Source organism: Muntiacus reevesi, chromosome X, assembly GCF_963930625.1.
Source record: "Muntiacus reevesi chromosome X, mMunRee1.1, whole genome shotgun sequence".
Taxonomy (NCBI): Eukaryota; Metazoa; Chordata; class Mammalia; order Artiodactyla; family Cervidae; genus Muntiacus; species Muntiacus reevesi.
The window spans coordinates 51,974,706-51,997,367 of record NC_089271.1 but is presented as its reverse complement, the minus strand read 5'-3'; the positions used below and the strand labels follow the sequence as shown (position 1 = coordinate 51,997,367).

Below are 22,662 nucleotides of genomic sequence, written 5' to 3'. Positions count from 1 at the left end.
TAAGAAAAATTTTAAAGTGGAGGGTGTTGTGATGAAAAATTTAGCTGAAGTTCAGCAGTATTTTTTTTTTTTACATTTTGCATTTGCAGCAGGTAGAATGATGCCCTTTCCTCTCAAAGATGTCTCAGTCCTAATTCCCAGAACCTGTGAATATGTTAGGAATTCCCAGGTGGCACTAGTGCCACAGATCCCACCTGCCAATGCAGGAGATGTAAGAGATATGGGTTCGATCGCTGGGTTGGGAAGATCTCCTGGAGGAGGCATGGCAACCCACTCCAGTATTCTTGCCTGGAGAATCCCATGGACAGAGGAGGCAGATGGGCTACATTCCATAGGGTCGCACGGAATCGGACAGAACTGAAGGGACTGAGCATGCATGCACATGAATATGGTGCATTATGTGGTAAAAGAAAAATCAAGGTTTCAGATGGAATTAAGGTTGTAAATCAAGTGACCTTAAAATAGGGAGAGTATCATGGATTATCTGGTGGACCCAATGTAATCACAGGGGTCCTTCAAAGTGAAGAGGGAGTCAGAATCGATAAGATGGGAGAACTCAGCTGAAGCTATTAGCTTTCAAGATGGAGGAAGTAGGTCAGGAACTGAGGAATGCAGGGGCCTCTGAAAGCTGGAAAAGGCAAGAATACACAATTTCCCTTAGAGCATCTAGAAAGGAACACAGGCCTTGACTGGAGGCCAGTGAGACCCTTGTCAGATTTTTGACCTCCAGAGCTGTAAGGTATTAATTGGTGTTGCCTTGAGCCACTAGGTTTGTGCTGATTTGTTACAACAGTGATAGGAGACTCATACAGCATCCTTTATTTTTCTCCTCTTAATGTCATTGAAGAGAAACTCAACACCTTTAACTTCAACTAAGATATGTAGTATAAGCCCGCTTGTGTAAATTACTTTTATTTCTCTTTCTCTCTGTACCCACCAGTCTTGCCTTCTATCTGTGTACATGTGTAGAAAAACATGGTGAGAGAAAATGGTTATTTCTTAGTGGTGAGACTTAGAATAATTTTTTTTTTATTTCTAGAAGGTTTTTGTTTGTTTTAATTAGAGGATAATTGCTTTACAATATTATGATGGTTTTTGCCATACATCAACATGAATCAGCATTAGGTATACACGTGTCCCCTCCATCTTGAACCCCCGACTTAGAATAATTTTTTTTTATTTCTAGAAGGTTTTTGTTTGTTTTAATTAGAGGATAATTGCTTTACAATATTATGATGGTTTTTGCCATACATCAACATGAATCAGCATTAGGTATACACGTGTTCCCTCCATCTTGAACCCCCCTAGGGTGATTTTTTTTTAAAAAATGTTTCATCTTTGTGCTTCTTTGCACTTTGGGGGGGCATTTTTTTGTAATGAGCAGGCATTATTATCATTATTTTTAACCAAAATGATAAGGTCATGATTATTCATGTTCATTGCCAAAGCCGTAGCCACAATTGAGCAATCTGTGCATCCCAGATGTGGGCTCCTCAGAGCCAAGCAGCACAGCCCAGATCTAGCCTACTCCTTCCTCCTCTTTCCACATTGTAGACAAATAGATAAAATTTGTGCCTGGCTATTCTGGGCTGAACTGTTTTCTTCCCAAATTCAAATGTTGAAGCCCTAGTCCCCAGTTGCTCAGAAGGTGACCATAACTGGAGATATGGCCTTTAAAGGGATGATTAAGTTAAAATGAGGTTGAGTGGGCCCTAATCCACTCTGACTGATATCCTTTTAAGAAGGGCAAGATTAGGACAGCAATAACACAGAAAGACCAGGTGAAGACACAATGAGTAGGTGGCCATTTGCAAGCCAAGGAGAGAGGCCTCAGGAGAAACTAACCATGCCAACACTTAGATTTGGGGCTTTTAGCCTCTGGAATTGTGAGAAAATACATTTCTGATGTGTCAGCCACTCATCTGTGATATTCTGTTATGGCAGTCTGAGAAGACTAATACACTGACATTACCTGCTGCTGCTGCTGCTGCTAAGTCACTTCAGTCATGTCTGACTCTGTGCAACCCCATAGATGGCAGCCCACCAGGCTCTGCCTTCCCTGGGATTCCCCAGGCAAGAACACTGGAGTGGGTTGCAATGTCCTTCTCCAATGCATGAAAGTGAAGTCGCTCAGTCATGTCCAACTCTTCGTGACCCGATGGACTGCAGCCTACCAGGCTCCTCCGTCCATGGGATTTCCAGGCAAGAGTACTGGAGTGGGTTACCATTGCCTTTTCCGTGACATTACCCGCTACTTTGCTTCAAAGAAACAAATTTCTGTGTTATAGTAATTTCAAAGTATGTTCTAAGAGGGCTGATTTAATTCCTGAAAGATACTTTATTTTCACAGTCTTATAACTTTTCACAAACCAGTCAACTTGTGGCAGATCAGAATGGTGCTTATGACTCCTCATTTGACAGAAAACCCAGGCCCATGGGGCACATAGGAGTTGACTGAAGTCCCACATTATCATGTGGATCTCTAGGCGCCAGCCCTGAACATGGCATAGGAATGCTGAGATCAGGGGCCAAAAAATACATCACTCTGTCTAGAACAGAGTCCATCACATCAACAGTTCTCTTCTGGAAGTATCACATTTGATTTTGGCCCTGATCTCTAAGATGTCCTCATCCTGTTGTTCAGAGAGCCTTTTAAAAATTTATTTTATTTTATTTTAAAAGATTTATATTTATTTTTGGCTGTGCTGGGTCTTTGCTGCTGTGAGCAGACTTTCTCTGGTTGCGGTGAGGACTACTCTCTAGTTGCGGTGTGCAGGCTCCTCATTCCAGTGGCTTCTCTTGTTGCAGAGCACAGGTTCTAGAGCCTGTGGTCTTCAGTGGTTGTGGCACATGGGCTTAGTTGCCCAAGAGCATGTGGAATCTTCCCAGACCAAGGGTGGAATCCATGTCTCCTGCAGTGTCAGGTGGACTCTCAACCACTGGACCACCAGAGACATCCAAAAAATGTTATATTATATTGAGCTATAGTTAATTTACAATGCTGTGTTAGTTTCAGGTATACAGCAAAGAAATTCAGTTATATATTTGCTTATATTGATTCTTTTTCAAATTCTTTTACCATTTAGGCTGTTAAAGAATATAGAGCAGAGGAGACAGTCTTTTTTAAGTTAAAAAAAGCATTGAAAACCTTTTTAAAAAATTTGCTAATGGTAATTTGATGGACACAAAATCAAAATGAACCCTTCCTGGCTCTCTCTCTTTAATTCAAGGTATGAAATTTTCATGGATTTTTAAAGCACATTCTTTTTTTTTTTAATTTTTTTATTAGTTGGAGGCTAATTACTTCACAACATTTCAGTGGGTTTTGTCATACATTGACATGAATCAGTCATAGAAGCACATTCTTATTAATTAGAATATAGCTCAAATTTAAAATGAGGATCCAGCTGCCAATATTACTATTAGGACTTTAAGTTGAGAAAACATTTCTTTAAGTTGAGAAATCATTCTTGGACTTTATAGCTGACTGTGCAATGGTGAGGTCAGTGGACATGCAGGTCCCTGGGGCGTCACCTAGCAAGCCAGGCAGAGAAAGCCTCCAGGACCTGCCTGAGAGCCATTGCTCCATGTTGGGCACGAGGAATGGGGCAGCTACGTTTGACCTTGTAATGGGCAGAGAGCGGCAGGGTAGGGGAACCCGGGAAAACTGCTCTGTGACGTGGCTGGTGGTCTCGGTTTTTATGGTGATGGGATTTGTATTTGGGTTGTCTTTAGCTGATCGTTCTGACTCAGAGTCCTTCCTGGTGGTGCACGCCTTTTTCAGCCAAGACAGATGCCAGTTAGAAAGATTCTGGGAGGTGGTCGAACATGTGGTGTCTCCTTTTGACCTTTCCTGAACTCTTCCAGTTGGTGGTGGCTTATTAATTCTGTGTTCCTTACCAGGAACCCCAATCATGAAAAAACTCATGCAAATGGTTACTATGGTGCCTCACCAGGGTGGGCCATTTCAGTCAGTGTGCTTTCCCTAACAACTTCATTGGTCTTTATACCACTGTGCAGTGTAAATCTGATGAATCCCACTGTGTGTGTGTAGGTGTCTGTGTGTGTGTGTGTGTGGTGGGGTGTCTGGTCCAAAGGTAGGGAGCAGGGTTGCCAGGCATCTTATATGTACAGGACATATCCTGTATTTATTTTGTCCATGTCCCGGCATTGCCTTTGTCAGGATACCCCAAATCCTGTATTTAGCTTTTTTCCCCCTTATTGACTTACCAAAACTGGATGTGCATGTCTCTCAGCAAGAATACTGGAGTGGGTTGCCATTTCCAACTCCAGGGGATCTTCCACCCAGGGATCAAACTCGCATCTCTTGTGTCTCCTGCATTAGCAGGCAGAATCTTTACCACTAGCGCCACTTGGGAAACCCACAAAAACTGCACAGTTGGAGCCATTTTTCTGCCATAGTAATTGATTCTTTGCCTTTTCCCTTGTGTCCCTCAGCATGTGGGATCTCAGTTTCCCTGCCAGGGATCAAACTTGTGCTCCCTGCATTGGAAGCATGGAGTCTTAACCACTGGACCACAAGGGAAATTCCAGTATTTGCTTCTTAAATCGCTAACAGGGCAACACTACTGAAAATCATACCTCTCCAAATAAAGATCTGGAAAATCTCTTACAGTCGCTCCTGCAGATTTGAGGGAGGAAAGACCAAAAAGGGTGACTGAGAATGAAAAATACACACTGCAGAAAGGAAAAGGCTGTTTTGTGGGCAAAGTCTCAAGTTGTGACCAGGTAATCACTGTTTAGATATAACTTCAGCTGTGTGCACGTGCTTGGAAAATCAGCCAGTCAGGAATAGCCTCACCCCAGGGACTATATTCGTGAGACTTGACATATCAACGACAGGCCCAAGCTTCAAAAAGTGGGCAAACCATCTGAACAGGCAAATTACAGAAGACATTACAAATGTCCAATAAATTTGAAAGGCATTCAACCTCATAAATCACAGGGGAAACTCAAATTAAAACCACAATAAGGAGCATAATATAATATCAGTTTGTTAAAAAAGAGAGAAAAGAAAAAAATTCAAGGTAATTCTTTGTGCACTACTGGTGGGAATATTAAATGATAGAAGCACTTCAGAAAACCATTTGGAATTCAAAGGTTGCTGCTGAGCCGTGAAAGATGCCGGGAATCTCGGCCTCTGGAGAAGAGGAATTCAATCCATGGCCAGTGACAAGGCTTGATCTCAGAGCTTTTGTGTAATAAAGTTTTATTAAAGTATAAAAGAGATAGAGAAAGTTTCTGACATAGACATCAGAAGGTGGCAGAATGAGTGCCCCTCTGCTAATCTTTAGAAGGAAGTTATATACCTACTAGCAGGCTGCTAATTAGAGAAAGGAAATGTCTCAAAACTCAGAGTGGCACCAGGCCCCTTACCCACAACATGCATTTTGAGATAACATTGACACAATGTGAGTCATCTCGGGCCATAAAATGGTTGACATGGATCTTGAAGAAAGGTGGATTTTCAAGCAAATACATAGACTCATTAACATAGAGTAGGAGAACAACTGTATGAGTAAAACATACTGGTTTGTTCAGCCATTATGGGTTTTGAGTCTTAGGCAGAACCGATTTGAAGAAAGAGAAATACATAGCTCATTAACATAGCTTAAGAAAAACATTTCCATAAGAAAAACACATTGGTTAGCTCAAGGTTTGAGAAAAGTTCAGGTGGAACCAGATGTCATCATGGCAACACAGAATTTTAAAAGAAACCTCCTTTTAATTTTGTATAGAGAAGGGGAAAAATCTGTCGCTTGTAGTTTGTTTCCTCCATTTGAGGGCCTCTAGCCTTCCTGCCTGTTACCCTCTCAGAATCATTTAAGCAAATCTAAATATACTTGTTTTCTGTGATCCAGAAATTCTACTTCTTCAGGCACATTGGAGAAAGGATAAACAAACTGTGGAATAATACACCCAATCAATTATCCCTGAGTGACTAATGGCCAGTCCTAGAGTCAGCTGGTAGAAAAATCCTCCTGAATATCAGTCAATCAGAGACAAACCCATGCTTCTACAGAACACCAATCAGCAAGTGCTCACTCCCACAGCCTGTTCTAAAAGCGGACAGTTGACAGCAGCCTTACTCCAGCCATTGCAGGAACAGGCTACAAGTCCACTGATGCTTCCACATTCTTGCTTCTCATGTCTGCCATCCCTAGATGCCGAACTCCTCTGAACTTTCTCAAAACTCTGGCTTCATTCGGGAAATCTGTGCCTTATAAAGCACAGCTTGCCCTCACAGGTAAACAGAAAGTTCACCTTAAATGAACAAAGCTAGTGTAGGTGATGGAATTCCAGCTGAGCTATTTCAAATCCTAAAAGGTGACGCTGTTAAAGTGCTGCACTCAATAGGCCCACAAATTTGGAAAACTCAGCAGTGGTCACAGGACTGGAAAAGGTCAGTTTTCATTCCAATCCCAAAGAAAAGCAATGCCAAAGAATGTTCAAATTACTGTACAATTGCACTCATTTCATAGGCTAAAAGATTATGCTCAAAATCCTTCAAGCTAGGCTTTAGCAGTACATGAACCAAGAAGTACCAGATATATAAGCTGAATTTAGAAAAAGCAGAGGAACCAGAGACCAAATTGACAACATGCACTAGATCCTAGAAAAAGCATGGGAATTCCCCCCAAATCATCTGCTTCTGCTTCATTGACTACCCTAAAGCCTTTGACCATGTGGATCACAACAAACTGTGGAAAATTCTGAAAGATATGGGAATACCAGACCACCTTACCTGTTTCCTGAGAAACCTGTATGCAGAAGAAGAAGCAATGGTTAGAACCAGACGTGCAACAACAGACTGGTTCAAAATTGGGAAAGGAATACGTCAAGGCTGTATATTGTCACCTAGCTTATTTAACTTATATGCAGAGTACATTATGAGAAATGCTGGGCTGGAAGAAGCACAAGCTGGAATCAAGATTGCTGGGAGACATATCAATAACCTCACATATGCAGATGATACCACCTTAATGGCAGAAAGCATAAAGGAACTAAAGAGCCTCTTGATGAAGGTGAAAGAGGACTTTGAAAACGCTCTTAAAACTCCACACTCAAAAAAAACTAAGATCATGGCATCAGGTCCCATCAGTTCAGTTCAGTTCAGTTCAGTTCAGTTCAGTCGCTCAGTCGTCTCCGACTCCTTGCGACCCTATGAATTGCAGCACGCCAGGCCTCCCTGTCCATCACCAACTCCCGGAATCTACCCAAACCCATGTCCATTGAGTCGGTGATGCCATCCAACCATCTCATTCTCTGTCGTCCCCTTCTCTTCCTGCCCCCAATCCTTCCCAGCATTAGGGTTTTTTTCCAATGAGTCAGCTCTTCGCATGAGGTGGCCAAAGTATTGGAGTTTCAGCTTCAACATCAGTCCTTCCAATGAATACCTAGGACTGATCTCCTTTAGAATGGACTGGTTGGATCTCCTTGCAGTCCAAGGGAATCTCAAGAGTCTTCTCCAACACCACAGTTCAAAAGCATCAATTCTTCAGCACTCAACTTTCTTCACAGTCCAACTCTCACATCCATACATGACTACTGGAAAAACCATAGCTTTGACTAGATGGACCTTTGTTGGCAAAGTAATGTCTCTGCTTTTAAATATGCTATCTAGTTTGGTCATAACTTTCCTTCCAAGGAGTAAGCGTCTTTTAATTTCATGGCCGCGATCACCATCTGCAGTGATTTTGGCGCCCAAAAAAATAAAGTCTGACACTGTTTCCACTGTTTCCTCATCTATTTCCCATGAAGTGATGGGACCAGATGCCATGATCTTAGTTTTCTGAATGTTGAGCTTTAAGCCAACTTTTTCACTCTCCTCCTACACTTTCATCAAGAGGCTTTTTAGTTCCTCTTCACTTTCTGCCATAAGGGTGGTGTCGTCTGCAGTTATCTGAAGTTGTTGATATTTCTCCCAGCAATCTTGATTCCAGCTTGTGCTTCTTCCAGCCCAGCGTTTCTCATGATGTACTCTGTATATAAGTTAAATAAGCAGGGTGACAATATACAGCCTTGACGTACTCCTTTTCCTATTTGGAACCAGTCTGTTATTCCATGTCCAGTTCTAACTGTTGCTTCCTGACCTGCATACAGGTTTCTCAAGAGACAGATCAGATGGTCTGGTATTCCCATCTCTTTCAGAGTTTTCCACAGTTTATTGTGATCCACACGGTCAAAGGCTTTGGCATAGTCAATAAAGCAGAAATAGAGTTTTTCTGGAACTCTTTTGCTTTTTCTATGATCCATCGGATGTTGGCAATTTGATCTCTGGTTCCTCTGCCTTTTCTAAAACCATGTCCCATCACTTCCTTGCAAATAGATGGGCAAGAAATGGAAACAATGACAGACTTTATTATCTTGGGCTCCCAAATCACTGTGGACATTGTCTTCAGCCCTGAAATTAAAAGACACTCACTCCTCGGAAGGAAAGCTATGACAAAGCTAGACAGAGTATTAAAAAGAAGAGACATCATTTGACTGACAAAGGTCTGTATACTCAAATAGGTGGTTTTCCCAGTAGTCATGTATGGATGTGAGTGTTGGACCATAAAGAAGCCTGAGCACTGAAGAATTGATGCTTTCGAACTGTGGTGCTGGAGAAGACTCTTGAGAGTCCCTTGGACTGCAAGGAGATCAAACCAGTCAATCTGAAAGGAAATCAATCCTGGACTTTCATCATAAGGACTGATGCTGAAGCTGAAGCTCCAGTACTTTGGCCACCTGATGGGAAGAGCCAACTCATTGGAAAAGACCCTGATGCTGGGAAAGATTGAGGGCAGGAGGAGAAAGGGATGACAGATGGTGAGATGGTTGGATGGCATCCTTGACCCAGTGGACATGAGGTTGAGCAAAGTCCAGGAGACAGTGAAGCACAGGGAAGCCTGGTATGCTGCAGTACATGGAGTCACAAAGAGTTGGACACAACTGAGTGACTGGAGAACAAAGAGGATTTTGGCTCTGTTTGTAATAATTTTTAGTGGTTGTTCTAGGGATTACAATGAATACACCTAACCTTGTACAGTCTTTTTAGAGTTGATATTGTAGCACTTCAGGTAAAATGTGAAAGTTTTGCAACCATGTAGCTCCTTTACCCTATGCTCTTCTATTACATTGTCAAGTGTGTTATATTTGTACAGTCTGAAACATCAAGAGACAATGATAACATTTTTGTTTGGAAAAGTCATTCATATTCTAAAGCATATATAAGGAAAAAAATGGTGTTCTGTGTTAACCCAGATATTTACCATTTCTGTTGCTCTTCCTTCATTCCTGAAGTTCCAACTTTCCCTCTGGTATCATTTTTCTGTATCATTTCTTGTAGAGCAGGTCTGCTGTTGACAAATTATCATAATTTTGTCATCTGAAAATGTAGTTTGTTCTCAGTTCTGAATGTCATTTTTGCTGATTGGAACTCTGGGTAACTGTTAAAACCAAGATGTTGTTCCACTGTCTTTTGACCACCATGTTTCTGATGAGAAATATGTGGAATTTGTATCCTTTTCCTCCTATGAGTAATGTGTGTTTTTCTCTAATTGCTTTCAAGATACTTCATCTTTTGTTTTTGGCAATTTGATTATGATATTCTTGACATTATTTTCTTTGAGTTTACGCTGCTTGAAGATCATTGCATTTCTCGAGTTGTTAATTTATGTCTTTCACCCAAGTCAGAGATGATTTTTTTTCCTTACCAGTATCATCCTCAGTTTCTGAGACTCCAATGACATGCATATTAGACCTTTTGATAATTTCCTGGAGGTTCCTGAAGTTCTCACTACATTTTTCAATATTTCCTTTTTGTTCTTCAAATTGGACAATTTCTATTCACCTATCTGCAAATTCACTGACTCCTCTGTCCTACCTATTCTTCTATTGAGACTATCCAGATAATTTTTAAATTTCTAATGTTGTATTTTTGGGTTCTAAAATTTCCACATGGTTCTTTGTTATAGTTTCTTTATAGTTTTTACATACTCTGTAGAGTATTAAAAAAATTACAGTCTTTAAAACAGGTGTATGCATGCATGTTAAGTCACTTCAGTCATGTCTGACTCTTTGTGACCCTGTGAACTGTAACCTGCCAGGGTCCTCTGTCCATGGGATTCTCCAGGCAATAACAATGGAGTAGGTTGCCATTTCCTACTGTAAGGGATCTTCCCAATCCAGGGGTCAAACACACATCTCTTGTCTCCTTCATTGGTTGGGGACTACCTTACCACAAGTGCCACTTGGGAAGCCCCTTTAAAACTTATTTATCTTCCAAAATCTTCTAGCATACCATTCATTTCAGGTGTGTTTCTTTCAGGTACCTTTCTTCATGAGAAATAGTTGGCATAATTTCTCTTTAAAGTCTTTTTAAAAGGTTTTGAGAATTCTAACATCTAAATTTTTACATGTTGTTATCTGTTGTCCAGTCTCTCAGAATTGACTGCATTTTCTTGGCTCTTTGTATGTATAGGAAGTTTAGGTGATATCTTGGATATTTTAAAGATTGTGTTGTTTAGACTCTAGGTCTTTTTAATTTCTTGAAAATAATGATTTATTTGTTTTACCAGACAATCCACTTGTTTAGGTTCAAACCACAAGTTTTATCTTCCCTTTTGTGGACTGTAGTATTCAAAGCTTTGCTATCCTTATGCACCTACAGCTCAGGAGCAAGCCTGAGACTTGTGTCAGTTTATACGTGGAATTGGAGGATTCCTTTCTCTAGCTCTCTCTTCTGTGGAATTTCCCTCCCCATTTTGCAGCCTTTAGGAGCCTGTATTCTTGATTCTCTGGCCAGAATGGTGTCATTTCTCTTGGATATTTAGCTGCCTACAGTGCTGCCATATGATTCTGGAGTGGGGCCACCATTCGGGGCAAACCAAGAAAGAAAAAAGAAAAAAAAAATCCCCAGAGATTTCCCCCCACTACTCCCCCACACTCTTCAGATTATGGTTGGGTACTGTGGTTCTCTGTGAAAGATCCTTATACTGTTGGAAATTCATTCTAAAGAATATGTGATCTCTCTGATCTTTGGAGACTTTATTTGAATTAGAATTTATTTTAACTATTTGTGCACTTGTAGCAAAGAATTTGAAAACTCTGGATTATGTGTGAGTGTCTCTGTCCAGTGGGTGAGGTGTCTTGGAACCATTGGTTTCTATGTCCAATTACCTGAGTCCCCTAAGTTGTTTGGGGGTATATTTCCAAGTGTTAAGTCTCTGTTCCTTGCAGGGGTGGTGGTATCAGTTTCAGTGTGTGATATTATCAATTTATTAAAGTACTGTTTCCAATGACTGAAGTCTCTAAGCCATTTATGGACTTGAATCCCAAGGAATGAGAGCTCTAAGGTGTTCATAGTTCCTGTATTTGAGTGTGAGGTCTCAGTTGTTTTTGGTGTCCAGATCTCAGAATGTAAATTCTCAGAACACTTTTGGCATCTGTCTTGCATGGTACAAGGTTCCTGAACCATTGGAGGTACATTTTTAAGCACAATATATCCGTTATTTTTGGAAAATCTCAATTCCAAGGTTGATCCTCTGTGCCTTATGGTATGTTGTATCTGAGCTCTTTTGGAATGTGTGTCCAGGCTGTGAGAGATCTTAAAAATATATGTATTTTTCTCAGGAATTGAAGTCTTTGAAATGTGTGAGGTATTCTGTCTCACGGTGTTAGGTCTCTGAGGCATTGGGGTGGGGATGTGGGTGGGGGGTGAGGGCTCTGTTCCAAGAAATGAGGTCTCTGAGCTGTTTGAATTATAGTGTCCCGGGGTGTGTTCCTAGTGGCTCAGACAGTAAAGAATCTGCCTGTAATACAAGAGACCCAGGAACGATCCCTGGGTTTAGAAAATCCCCTGGAGAAGGGAATGGCCACCCATTCTGGTATTCCTGCCTAGAGAATCCACATGGACAGAGGAGCCTGGTGGGCTACAGTCCATGAGGTCACAAAGAGTTGAACACGACTGAGTGACTGAAATGTTCACTTTCACATTGGGTGTGTTCCACAGTGTGATGTCTTGGAGGTGGTTCTATATCTGTGCCCCAACGCTTGAGGCTTTTGAGTTTCTTCAGAATGTTTGGTAATGGTACAATAATTATGAATTATTTTTTAGTCAAGGTCCAGGAAATGAGGTTTAGCTGTTTGAGGATATGAGCTGTCTGAAGGGTATGAGGCATCTGAGTTCTTTTGGGTGTGTGTTCCATGCCATAAAACCCCTGTGTCACTTAGGGTATACTCGCACTTTTGGTGGTTTCTGTGTAAGGTGTAATACCTGTAACTAATAAGTGGTCTGTTAGAAAAAGGATCAGGTTTATGTCTCAAGTTGGAGTTGTCTTTGCCATTTGGTTTCCAAGAAATTTGTGAATCTGTTCGAGATCTGTTATCAAGGTAGGAGGTTTCAGAACAGTCTTTGTTTTATTTTGTTTTTGGTGTTCTGTGTCCAAGGTGTGAGATGTCTGAACTCTCTAGGTGAATTCAGACTCTCTGGTGACTATGATTAGGCTTCAAGGACTTTCTGGGGGACCTGTAATGCATAGTGTGAAATCTCTGGGACATTTTGGATCCTGGTCCCAACACAGGAGGTCTGTGAACTCATGGGCATCTGTGTTCATGGCCTGATGTCTCCATTTGTTTCCTGGCCTCTGTCCAAGGGTTCGCATTCTTTGAACTCTTTGGGGTCTGGGTCCCAGGATGTGAACTTTCTGCGATTTGGGGATCTATGTTCAGAGTATGAAATCTGTGTGTTTTTTCGGGAGGAGGTTCTGTGACTCATGATGGGAATTATGAGCCATTTGGATATGTTTCCAGGTGCATGAAGAGTCTCTTTCTATGGACAATCACTGATAAGGATATGATATCTCTGACCTCTGTTCTAAGGGGTGGAGTCTGTTTAGTCATCTGTGTAACTGTGGGAGCACTGTTTGTCCGTGGATTGGGGTTCCAGAGTGTGAGACCTATGAACTGTTTGGGGTTTTGTGTCATATCCTCTGAACTGTTTTGGAGAGCTGAATCTCAAGGAAATGAGATCGCTGAGGTACTTACCACCTATGCACCTGAGTGAATTGCTTGAGCCCTTAGGGGGTTGTGCATTCCTAGGGTGTGAATTGCCAGAGCTGTCTGGGGTATGTGTTCAGGTCTGAAGGTCTCTGACGTATTAGGATTCTATGTGACAGGATGTGAGATCTCTGCTTTGGATTTTCTCTGAACTTGTGAGATCTGTGAGGTTGGCCAGGAGTAGGGGGTGAAGAGAATGGACCCAGTCCAAAGCTTGAGGCCTCAGAATTGTTTTCTGCTGTGCCCACAGTGTAAGATTGCTGAGATCTTTGGGACACTGTGTCTCAGGGTGTGAGGTCTCTGCAGTGTTTCTGAATCATTGTCCCAGCCTATGAAATCTCTGAGTTTCTTGGGAATCGCTGTCCAAGGCCTCAGAATCATGTTCTGTGTCCAAGTGTGTGAGGTCTTCATGCTTGAATAGTCTGGTACCAAAGAATGAGATTGTTGAGATGTTCATAGTTCTTTTTGTTGCAGTGTAAGTTTTCTGGGCTGTTGGAGTGTATTTTCTGCATGTGTGTGAGGATTTGTGCTTTGCAGGGGGATATGGGTCCAGAGTTTTAAGTTTCTTAACTTTGTAGAAGCCTCTGTCAAACATGTGGGAACTCATAACTCTTATGGGTCTAAATCTTACCACATGAAATCTTTGAGCTATTTGACAGATGTTTTCATGTGTGAGGTCTTTGATGCTTGTGTGGGTCTCAGGTACAGGAATGAGGTCTTTTTTATAAAAAAAAATTATTGAAGTATAGTAGCTTTATCTTTAGCTCATGGGTTTCCTTGGTGGCTCAGTGGTAAAGAATCCATCTGCCAGTGCAGGAATGAGGGTTCAATCCTTGGGTCAGGAAGATGCCCTGGAGAAGGAAATAGCAACCCACTCCAGTATTCTTTTCTGGGAAGTCCCAAGGACAGGAGAGCCTGGCAGGCTACAGCCCATGGAGTCACAAGTGTTGGACATCACTTAGGGACTAAAACAGTAACATCAACAAAACAACAAATAGTTGTTTTACAATGTTGTGTTAGTTTCTGCTGTACAAGAAAGTCAATCAGCTATATATATACATATATCCCCCCTTTTTTGGATTTCCTTCCCATTTAGGTCACCACAGAGCATTGAGTAGAGTTCCTTGTGCTATTCTGTAGGATCTCAAGAATAAGGCGTTTTATTTATTTCTGGGTTCTGTTTGCAGGGTCTGGGTCTCTGAGGTATTTTTGTGAGTGTGTCATGCCATGGTGTTACACCTTTAAGGTGTTTCAGGATCTGTGTTCTGATGTGTGAGGTCTCTGAGCTGTTTAGGGTCTGTGTCCAGGGTCTTAGTTCCCAGAGCTGTTCCAGCCTTTGTGTTTCAGGGTGGGAGGTATCCAAGCTCTTTGGATTCTGAGCTCCATATGGTGATATCCTTGAACCATTTGGGATGTGAAATCTCTTTTCCTTTCAGATATGTCAGTCCCAGGATGTGGTGTCTTTATCCTGTTAGAGATTACTTTCTTTCTTTTTTCTATTTAATTAATTTTTTTTTCGGGCCACTCTGCATAGCATGTGGGATCTTAGTTCTCTGACCAAGGATGGAACTCATGCCCCTGCATTGGAAACATGGAATCTTTTTTTTTTTTGGAAGCATGGAGTCTTAACCACTGGATTGCCAGAGAAGTCCTCTTTCTTTTTTAAAAAATAATTCAATTTATTAAAATATAGTTGATTTCCAATGTTGTGTTAATTTTTGCTGTATAGCAAAGTGACTCACTATATATTACTATATATAGTTATATATATATATTTTTTTTCATTCTCTTTTCCATTATGGTTTATCATAGGATATTGAATGTAGTTCCCTGTGCTATATAGTAGGACCTTGTTGTTTATCCACTTTCTGTATAATAGTTTGCGTCTGCTAATTCCAAACTCCCAATTCATCCCTCCCCTACCCACCTCCTCCTTGGCAGCCAGAAGTCTGATCTCTAGGTCTATGAGTCTGTTTCTGTTTCATATATAGGTTCATTTGTGTCATATTTTAGATTCCACATATAAGTGATATCATATGGTATTTGTCTTTTTTTCTGACTTACTTCACTTAGTATGATCATCTCTAAGTCCATCTATGTTGCTGAAAATGGCATTATTTCATTCTTTTAAACAGCTGAATAATAGTCCATTTTATATATATATATCCATTCATCTTTCAATGGACATTTAGGTTGCCTCCATGTTTTCCATATCTTGGCTATTGTAAATAGTACTGCTATAAACAGAGATTAGGGCTGCATGTATCTTTTTTTTTGCATGTATCTTTTTTAATTGGAGTTTTCTCCAGATATATGCCAGGAGTAGGATTGCTGGATCATCTGATAACTCTATTTTTAGTTTTTGGAGGAGTCGCCGTATCGTTTTTCTATTGTGGCTGCACCAATTTACATTCCCACCAAGAGTGTAGGAGGGTAGGGATTACTTTCTTGATTATGATGTCCCTGCCCTATTTGGGGTCAGTTTCCAAAATTATTTATGGGAATGTGTCACAAAGTAGGACATCGCTATTCCCTTGGCAGGTCTCTATCCCAGAATGTGCAGTCTTGGAAATGTTTTAGAAGTCTGTGTCTAGTGTATAAAGTCTGTCAGGTGCTGTGTACCCATGTCTGGAGATCTGTGAGTGGCTTGGGATTCTTGGTTTTAATGCACAAGTTGTTTGAGGTCATGTGTATCCTGAGTTTTTGGATGTCAGATTTTTGAGTAAGCTGAGTTTTGTTTCCAGGCATGAGGTTTTTGATCATTTTGGTGATCTCAGTTCCAGAGAGTGATGTGTCTACATTAGGGTCTATGTCCAGACAGTCAGGTCACTGAGTTGTACAAGTGTCCCTTTTCCAAGGCATCTATGTTTTTTGAGTGTCTGAGTTCTTGGGTATGAAGTCTCATAGGCTACTTGTGGTTTATTTCTAGGGTCTGAAATCTTCTATTTTTTCATTTAACTTGTGTTGTAAGGTCTCTGAACTGTTTCCAGGTCTGCGTCCAAGGTATGAGGTCTCTATGTTGTTGTGAACTTTGTGTCTTGTGTTTTGGGGTACCTGAGATACTTTGGGCCTTTGTAACAGAGGGTTATATCTCTGCAGTGTTTTAAAACCTCTCTTCCAGGGTATGGGGGGGGGGGTCTATGAGTATTTGGATGTCTGTGTTCCTGAGTATAAAGTCTCATTAGCTGTTTAGAGATCTGTCTCTGGAGTCTTAGGTTGCTGTACTATATTTATTTATTTGGTCATACTGCATGGCATAAGGATCTTAGTTCCCCCACTAGGTACTGAACCTGTGGGCTCTGCAGTGGAAGTGTGGAGACTTAACCACTGGACCACTGGGGAAGTCCCCGCTATTCTATTTTTTGGTTCTCTGTCTTGTCCCAGGGTGTGAGAGTCTCCTGAGTTGTTTGGGAACTTATGTGCAGGATGTCACCTTTTTGAGCTCCTTGGGTCAATATCCTAGGGGGTGTGATCACTGAAGTGATTATGATTTGGGGCACAAGATTTGTGTCTGAGTTGCTTCTCTGAGCTGTATGGGTCTGAGGTCTCAGAACACTTTGCAGGGCCAGTGCTCATCTCATGTCTTTGAGCATTTTTTTTCCACCTGCATTCCTACTTGCTTTCCCATTAATAGTATGTCTTTTAAATAGTTCCTCCAGCACCCTCATTCTGTTTGTGTTCAGGCCTCTGAATTGTTTTGCTGTCTATGTCAAGAGCTAGAGGTCTTTGCCTAGATTTTTAATGTAAATCTCAGTTGACAAGATCTCTGAGCTGTTGGGGGGGTCTGTGTCTGTGGTATGAGGTATGTGAGCTATTTGGGGTTTGTGTCCCAGTGTGAAGGGTCCCTGAGGCATTTTGGTGTCCCAGAGAGTAAAATCTCTAAGATGTTTGTAGGAGTCTGTGTCCAAAGGATGAGATCTATGAACTGGTTATCTATGCCTCATCATGTGAGTTCTCCAAGTTCTTTTGTGCTATGTCCAATGATGTGACATTCCTGAACCATGTAGGGTATGTTTCCAGTATTGAGGTCTTATTTTGTCTCACAGCCCATACTCTGTGGTATTGAAGAGGAAAAGTTAAAATTTTACATAACCTCCTGCTCCTTCTGCCTCTGTAACTCAGCTTGCTCCTTGCAAAGTCTGGATCACAAAGGTCGTCTCAGAAAGTGGGGACTTACAACACTAGGAACTGGAGCTTATCTCACTCACCCTTGTCCTGTTCTTTGTGATTGCCCAGCACCTGCAAACCTGCAAACCCACTTAATCATGCCTGTCCCTATATAAAAACTCTGTAACCCCTTTGTTTGGGGCTCAGAGCTTGGGCCCACTCTGGGTCCAACTCCTCTGGGCCCACCGACGTAATAAACCTGAGTTCTCCAACTCTCTGAGTGTGGTGCTTGGTTTCTAGATTACTGGTTTCTACAACAGTATGACATCGATTACCCTGCACCCCAGTTGTGTTTCTCATATTCATGTGCACATAAACCGGTGCATGTGTATTTCCTTAGAACTCATATTTAGAAGTGGAACTGCTAGGTCAAAGGACTCAATTTATTCAACAACCCCCCACCCCCCCTTTGAGCACCTACTGTGTACAGGGCACAGTTTTAGGTGCTATGGGGACACAGGGGAACTAGAAATCTCTATACACCCTGGTAGTACTGACATTCTAGTAGAAAGAGGTGTCTTTTTTTTTTTTTTTAATTCTTATAGATGCTGGCACATAAATTCACACTTCTATCAGTGACATCAGGGGAACAAATGCCTTTTTATGGGCCAGGGATCTGCAGCAGGGGGTTGGATCCCTTAGCATGGCTCTCAACAAGGTCTTTAGGCTAGGATGCTCTATTGAGGGACATTTGAGAGGGAGACGGAGGATGGAACATGGGCAAGGGGAGGAAGATATGAAAGAGAGAGGGCGTCTTTAGTTGTGTCAGCGTGAATCGAAGTGTGAATGATCCTTAGAGTATTGACATAAAACAGCTCTTTTTAGGTCACACACACACAAAGAGCGTGAGGTTTGGGAATGAAGTTACTGACGAGACTCTGCACCTTCGGGACACTCCATTGCGCGACGCAGAGATGGAACAGTCCACTGTGGGAGGTACCACGGAGGTGGGTGGGTAGTGTACTTTGGAAGAAACCATTTCATGTCTGGGGACACGAAATATCCCGCGCGTGTATCGGCCCCTTCCCCAAACTGAGAATAGTGATGCCCTGACCGGGGGTAGGGTAAACTCCACCCTCAGCCACCGCCACGATCTTATATTTAGTCCCGCTTGAGTTGGCTACCGCTTCTAAGCAACAGCGGGGTGGGTGGAGTGGGGGGGGGGGTGTTGGAAGGTCGTGGAGTGGTGATTGGATCCTAGATGAGGAGGGCGGGATCAAATCTTGCCCTGAGGTTTGATTGGCCTCCGCGAGATTGCCTACAGAAGCTCTTCCAGGGTACCGAGGTTTTCTGGAATCACTTAAAGGCTACGAGCCCGGGGTTCACCGGCTGCGGGATGTCATTGGCTGCTGGTTTGGCGCAGGCGCTATGGCTCCCGGGTTGGCGTTCGGGGTTGCTGAGGCAGGGCTTTGGCTACTGGAGAGTGTAGGTTCGAATCCCATCTGGGAACTTCAGTTTGCGCACCTGTAAAAGAAGCTGGTATTATTGGCTGGCACAGAATGTGTCGGGTAATCTTTTCTATTCTCTTTTACCTGTTGTTTCTCTTTTTAGAACAATGCTTATTGCATCCCATTATATTGATTTCAGGATCCACTCACCATTCACAACAGCAACTGAGAAAAATTCTTCTCCAGGGTTCCTGATATCACTGTATTAGGCTGCCTTTGTAGGTCTGAGTCTGGCAGAGAAGGTTCAAGGCGATCTCATGATCCTCCTCCAAGCCATCCCCTCCTCCCCCGGGAGAGGATGACTTGGACGTTTCCTACCCCTTCTGGACCAGGCCTGACTCGGGGTGTGTGGCACTGTGTGTGTGTGTGTGTGTGTGTGTGTGTGTGTGTGTAGGAGTTAGGGTGAGGGGCTGGGTCATAAATGACTAGAGAGCGATGCATGATTTCACGCTCTAGGACAGAAGGATGTGTGACAATTAAAGGAGAATTTTGAAGGGGAGAAAGACAAGTCAAAGGAGTAAACTTTGATGATGGGATTTTAAGCATCAGGCAGGGAATGTGTTTGGTTGAGTGTAAGTGAGTAGGAGGAAAATGGTTTTTAAGTCAGTCGACTTATAATTATTATATGCTGTGTGCACTTTGGAGGACTGTGTTCAGAAGGTGAAATCTCATTGCTTGGAATCTCAGTTCAAGGTATGACGTCTATGGGCCTACAGTGAAGTCTCTCAGCTGTTTTGAGGCTCTTGTCACAGGGGTTGTGGTTTTCCAGACGTTTGTGGATTTCTGTCCCAGGGTATAAAATCTCTAAGCTGTTTGAGGGTCTTTGTCCTTGGGTAAGTGGGGTTTTTTTTCACTTAATGTTGAATTCCTTTTTTTTTTTGGCATTTCTTTGACTACTAGAGGGACATAATGTTGTTTTCTGAGCTTGTGGAACCATGTATTTAAGGTTTATAAATTCCGTTCTATGTCCTTTGATCTTTTTTCCTTTAAAAAGCTTATTTTAAAAATCATTTTAGACTTAGAGAAAAATTGCACAAATAGTGCAGAGTTCTTGTATACCCTTTGCCCAGCTTCCCCTAATGTAAAGCACTTAAATAAAGATAATACAGTTTTAGAAGCAGGAAATGAATGATACTATTGTTCTTGAGCTGTTCACCTATTTGGTGTGTGTTCAAAGTGTGAAATATCTGAGCATTTTGGACCCAGAGCTCTCTTAGTTTTCCTGTCCCATACTTGATGTCTCTGAGCATTTGGTTTCTGTTTCTAGCTTGCTAGGTTTTTCATCTTCTTGGTGGTCTTTGCCCCACAGAATAAAGTTTTTGACTTATTAGGTGTCTCTTGAAGGCACGTCTTCTCTGAGCTGTTTAGACTTCTGTATTCAGGGTGTGGGGTCTTTGAGCACTTTGGGGATCTATGTTCAAAGCTGTGTGTACTCTGTTACTTTTTATGGGTCTTTATCAGAGATTCTGAGGTTAGTAAGTACTTTTGGGTTACATGTCTTGGGCAGGATTCTTCAACCTCAGCACTGTTGACAGGTTTTTTTGGGGGGGGATATTGCTGAAATTTATTATGTAAATGAAAACTCAAGACCATGAATCTTAAGATTATGATATTCTACATGAATTTCCCCCAAATCAAGAATAAGTGGATAGCATAGGAAACTTTACTCAATATTCTTTTTTTTTTTTTTTTGGGTTCAATATTCTTTAATAACCTATATAGGAAAAGAATCTGAAAAAAGAATGAATATATGTTTATGTATAACTGAATCACTTTGTTGTACACTTGAAACTAACACAACATTGTAAATCAACTATACTCCAATATAAAATAAAAATTAAATTAAAAAATAAATAAAATGTGTGAAAGGAAAAAACTATTTAAGCCAATGTGAGTAGATTTCCATTATTCACAACAGAATTAAATCAACTATTAAACTTAAAAATAATAAAAAATAAAGAGGAATACACAGAAAAAATAATAATTGGATAAATAATACATTTTAAGTTGAAATATAATTGATCCACAACATGATGTTAGTTCCAGGTGCATAGCAATGATTTGATATTTCTATACATTACAAAATGATCACCACACACTATTGACATTTTGGATTGGAAAATTTTTTATGGAAGGTGTTGTAGGATATTGTATTCATTTGCTAGAGCTGCTGTAAAAAATAGCACCGCAGCAAGAGCAGGAACAGAGACACAGATGTAGAGAACAGATGTGTGGACATGGGAGTGAGGGGGAATAGGATTAATTAGGAGAGTAGCATTGACATATATACATTACTATGTGTAAAATAGCTAGCTAGTGGGAACCTGCTGTATAATGCAGGGAGTTCAGCTCAGTCTGTGATGACCTAGATGGGTGGGATGTGAGTGGGGTAGGAGTGAGGTCCAAGAGGAAGGGGATACGTGTGTGTGTGTATGTGTGTGTGTATATATATATATATATATATATATATATATCTGATTCACTTCATTGTACAGCAGAAACTAACACAACATTGTAAAGCAACAATAAAAATTTTAAAATAGTATCAAAAACTCAATATCTCAAACAACTGACATTTATTTTCTCACAGTTCTTTTTTTTTTTTTTTTTTTTTCTCACAGTTCTGAAGGCTGGAAGTCTGAGATCAAGGTGTGAGTCCAGTTGGTTCTTTCTTGGGGGGTGAGAAGGAGAATTTGTTCCATGCCTCTTCCTAGCTTCTGGTGGGCAGTCTGACATTCCTTGACTTTTGCTGCATCACCCCGATCTCTGCCTTCATTTCCACATGGCATTCTCCCTGTGTGTGTCTGTGCCCAAATTTCTCTTTTTATAAAGACACCAGTCATATTGCATTAGGGGCTCACCCTACTGCAGTATGACCTTGTCTTATATTTGTAATGACCCTATTTCCACATAAGGTAACATTCTGAGGTCCTAGGGATTAGGAATTCAACATGTGAATTTTGAGGGACACAGTTCAACTCATAGCAGATGTTTAGCATGAGAAAGAAAAGAAAGGAGGGAGAGAGAGAAGGAGCAGTCCCCAACATCCAGAAGTTGTCCTGGCACCCACAGGTAAGCTGTTATTCTCTTATTAGACATAAAAAATCTCATAGAATACTAGCCTCAGACAAGGTTATTCTGAGACCATGCCAAAATGAGACAAAGCCAGGCCATGTTATAATGTTGTCTAAGCATAGGCAAAAACAAGGTCGCTGTGCCATCCACATGATACCAAACATCCCTCTCTTTTGGTTAAAATGAGTTGGCCCTTTGCATCAGGTAGCCAAAGTATTGGAGCATCAGCTTCAGCATCAGTCCTTTCAGTGAATATTCAGTGTTGATTTCCTTTAGGATTGACTGGTTTGATCTCTTTGCAGTCCAAGGGACTCAAGAGTCTCCTCTAGCATCACAGTTCAAAAGCATCAATTCTTTGGTGTTCAGCCTTCTTTATGATCCAACTCTCACATCCATAGGACTACTGGAAAAACCATAGCTTTGACTATATGGACTATACGGAAGAGCTGACTCATTGGAAAAGACCCTGATGCTGGGAAAGATTGAAGGCAAAAGGAGAAGGGGGTGACAGAGGATGAGAGGGTTTGATAGTATCACTGGCTTAGTGGACATGAATTTGAACAAACTCCAGGAGACAGTGGAGGACAGAGGAGTCTGGCATGCTGCAGTCCATAAATTCACAAAGCTGGACATGACTTAGGGTCTGAACAACAACAACTTGGTTAAAATGAGTGACTGCTACTTCTCTATCAATTTCAGCATTATCCTTACTCTAGGCTGCCTTCCCCATAGATTTAAAGGCTTATTGAGATACCAAATAATAAATCTGCTCTCACTTTGTGACAGCATCCAATCTAGAGTGAGCCTGCAGTTCCTTAGACCCTTCCCCAAACCACTCAATGGAAGCCCGGATTCTATGATTTGTTCTCTCTAACACCCTCTTACCTAGATGTCCCACGGTTCCCCACAT

The 22,662-nt window shown here is 41.5% G+C and overlaps 1 long non-coding RNA gene across 3 annotated transcripts in view; it reads left to right on the top strand.

Annotated features, from left to right (window-relative positions):
- LOC136154802 (uncharacterized) overlaps nt 1-22,662 on the top strand; it is a 184,444-nt gene that overhangs the window by 65,824 nt on the left and 95,958 nt on the right. For 2 of the 3 annotated variants that reach the window (XR_010660518.1, XR_010660517.1), the window contains exon 1: nt 12,243-12,396. This is a non-coding gene — a long non-coding RNA (uncharacterized lncRNA). Of the gene's footprint in view, nt 1-12,242; nt 12,397-21,298; nt 21,327-22,662 lie in introns of those variants that run through there. The other variant, XR_010660516.1, reaches the window with a different exon arrangement.